Source organism: Mandrillus leucophaeus, unplaced genomic scaffold (genome assembly GCF_000951045.1).
Source record: "Mandrillus leucophaeus isolate KB7577 unplaced genomic scaffold, Mleu.le_1.0 Scaffold796, whole genome shotgun sequence".
In the NCBI taxonomy this organism is placed as follows: Eukaryota; Metazoa; Chordata; class Mammalia; order Primates; family Cercopithecidae; genus Mandrillus; species Mandrillus leucophaeus.
In genome coordinates this window covers 699,622-703,236 of record NW_012108652.1, presented here as the reverse complement: position 1 = coordinate 703,236, position 3,615 = coordinate 699,622, and the positions used below count along the sequence as shown (strand labels likewise).

At 36.7% G+C, this 3,615-nt stretch overlaps 1 pseudogene; it reads right to left on the bottom strand.

Annotated features, from left to right (window-relative positions):
* Positions 1-821: 821 nt before the first annotated feature.
* LOC105529959 lies at positions 822-2,811 on the bottom strand (annotated as a pseudogene).
* Between the last annotated feature and the right edge of the window lie 804 nt (positions 2,812-3,615).

The following is a 3,615-nucleotide window of genomic DNA, read 5'->3' as shown; positions in this document are numbered from 1 at the left end:
TCTTTGTCTTTTTTGATCTTTGTCAGTTTAAATTCTGTTTTATCAGATACTAGGTCACTCCTGCTTTTTTTTTTTTTTTTTTTTTTTTTTTTTTTGCTTTTCCTTTGGTTGGTAGATATTCCACCATTCCTTTATTTTGAGCCTATGTGTGTCTTTGCACTTGAGATGTGCACATGAGATTTCCTGAATACAGCACACTGATGGGTCTTGACTCTTTTTCCAATTTGCCAATCTGTGTCTTTTAATTGGGGCATTTAGCCCATTTACATTTAAGGTTAATATTGTTAAGAGTGAATTTGATCCTGTCATTATGATGCTAGCAATATTTTCAGGAGGAGTCATGAGATACTGTCAAAGTCCAATAAATATCTAAAAACAGAAAATGACCTGAGACTCCTTTCTGCATTACCACCAGCTGCCCAGTACACTGGGTCACCTTATACAGCAGTAAGTGCAGCAATCCATGGCACAAAAATCTTCACAAAACAAGAAGAAAAAGTACACAAAGAATTATATTAAAACAGTAACATACATTTGTGTGTATGAGGGAGAAATATTTAAAATCAAAATATTATATAATCACAAGAAAGTCCTGATATTCCTTGCTCTGCCCTTGGGCAACCAAGAAAATTAAAACCTGTTTTATATCCCAGTATAGAAGAGAGACTTGACATAAGTAACAGTGCTCAGTGCTTGAGACCCAAGTCAATTTGTACTCGTGTTAGATAAGTTTAAATTGTAAAGGCTACAACAATCCTGTTAAATCAAGGGGAAAATTCATTTTAAAACAAAGTTATTCAAGATGAAAGAATAGCATGTCTTCAGTTAGAGAACTGCCTGCTATTGGATGATTTCTTGCTAATGCGTTTAGAGATTTTGTACTTCTCAACTTTGGTAGCCAAATCCACCACCACCTCCACGCTTTTTCTGCTTGCCTTCATTGCTTTTGATTTTCAGATCAACAAGGGAGCACCTTGAAACCAAATGACAGAGCAACTTGAGAACAATTTAAGTTATTAACATTAAAGATCTGTTTCAGAGAATGGGAATCATAGGCTTGTATGTATGACTTACATGTTTCCTGGGCTGACTTATGAAAAAAGTAATTCTTTTTAATCAATTTCTCAAGTTGAGACTGAATGTCAGAAATTTTAGACCAGGAAAAGTCAAATTCACTTAGTGGAACCTTGGATTGTTTCAAGTAGCTAAGAAAACCCAATTTTTCTGGGCACAAAATGAGCAAGGCATGCCCTCTCCCATTTAGGCCTCTGGTTGTTCTACCCACACAATGAATATATTCCTCAGAGTCATCCGGAGTATCATACTGAACAATCCAGTCCACGTCAGTAATGTCCAGTCCTCTTGTTGCCACATCTATGCACAATAGTGTTTCCAGTTCTGCATTGGAGAACTGGAAGAATGTGGTCGTACGTTTGTTTTGCTTTTGCTTTCCACGAATGACCAAGACGAGCAAATCAATGTAATTCAGCAACTCATAAAGGTATTTCATGGACGTACAAGATGAAAAGAAGACCATAAGCTTCTTCTTTCAGTTCTTAAGGAATGTAAAGAGCAGAAGGAATCTCTTTTCATAAGGACAAACAACATATCCATGCTCAAGACCATACACTGTTGCATTAGTATTATCATCATCAACACCAATATACAATGACTCCTTTTTCAGAGAAATCCTTGCCAGGTCTTCAACTTTTGAAGTTTGGGTGGCAGAAAAGAGCATAGTCTGTCTATGTGTTGGCAAAAGTTTAATAATTTGCTTTAATTCCTCTTCAAACCCAATATCCAAGATACGATCAGCTTCATCAATAACTAGGCACTGCAGGTTTTTATACATAAACTCTGGAGTATTCTGCATATGGTCCAGCAGACAGCCTGGTGTGCCCATAATGATGTTGATCCCATTAGTAAGTTTCTGTGCTTCAGCAGATCTGTTACTGCCACCCATTATCAACCCACAGGTATGCACGCGGTGAGTCATTAGCTCCTTAAGAACCACCAAAAGTTTGCATGACTAGTTCTCCCATAGGGAGAGAATAAGGGACTCCGGTTCCATTCCTGGGCATGAACTTTAACTTAACCATGAATTCAACTGCAGGGATGAGAAAAGCCAGGGTTTTACCACTGCCTGTTTTTGCAGCTGCTAGATGATCCCTACTTTCCGGAAGTGGTCTGATACTTTTATGCTGAATTTCAGTCATATTTGTAAAGCCCTTTTCTTTTATTGCCTTCACAGTGTTTTCATTGACAAGATTATATAGAGAATCAAATAAAGTATATTCGAAAAGCTCCTGTCAGTCCCAGGGGTAGGCTGGGCACCTCACTGTCATCTTCATTATTATCTGTTTTCTCCACATTATTTTCTGTTTCTTCAGGAGTCTCAGCACTTTCTTCTTGAGATCCCCCTTTGTTTTCAGTTTTTGCTTTTCTTTTTTTTGTATCAGGCCCAACATCATTCATCATTTTTCTTTTTTTCTTCTTTTTCTTTTTTGATTCTGAATTGGGAGACTGCATTGCTGCTTCTCTGTTGGTTAATACAGTGGATTTCTGGGGAGATTTTTAAACTTATATATTTTCCACTGCTTCTTGAGACACATCTCCACTTAGAGCTTCTGATAAGCCCACATTCATGGAATGTTTTGATTTTTTAACCTTTCCATCTCCCATTGTTTCTTCAGACACATCTCCATTTTAAGTTTCTGATAGGGTCAGATTTGAGGCCCCCTGCAACTTTAGGTTCTACTCCTGCAATTTGAGGTTCTGCTTCTAGATCATCTTGCACAGGGGTTTCATCAGCAGGTGTCCAAGAAGTGCCTAGACCACGGTGCCACACAGTACAGCTACTGAATTCTTGGGGCTGATGTTACTTTCGGCCGCACATGCGAGGCTCAGTCAACTGGAAATGCCTGTAGTAGATCTTTCTTTCTTACTATGTGGATTCAAACATGTCATGACCCCATAGTTTTTTAAACACAACTTATAATCAATGTCTGTCATCACATTTTTAACTTATTCCAGGCATGTTAAATTCTATTTATCCCTATATAATTTTATCATTGATAAAATAACTGATTTCAGAACAAAATCTAAATCATTAAATAAAACAGATATTAGGTAAAATACAGGCTCTAGTCTCTAGTATATTTTACATATATTATCAAAATTTAAATAAAAACGTGAGTTTGATAAATGATATTATCCTCACAGGGGAAGATAAAATATTTTCCTTCCCTCATTGCTAGGTTCATTGTGGTAGTCCAGATAACAAATGACAGATTAATAAGTGAAAAGTATACACGTTTATTTAATAAGCTTTACATGACATAGGAGGCTTCATAAGGAAATGAAGACTCAAAGAAATGGATAAACAGTGTATTTTTAAAGCCAATGTATTGTTTTATGGTAGGTTTCATGAAGAAATAGACAATTGTGGAGCAGTATAATTGGGTAAAAAGGTATAATTAAAATTGCAATAAACTAGGGGGAACTTAGCAAGACTTGTTTCTTCAGATTTGTCTCTGTGACTCTGTCTTCAGAGGTAAGAAGAATATTTCTGTCCTCCAGGTATAGGGAGGGTATCTCTTCAATAAGTGTCTTGTG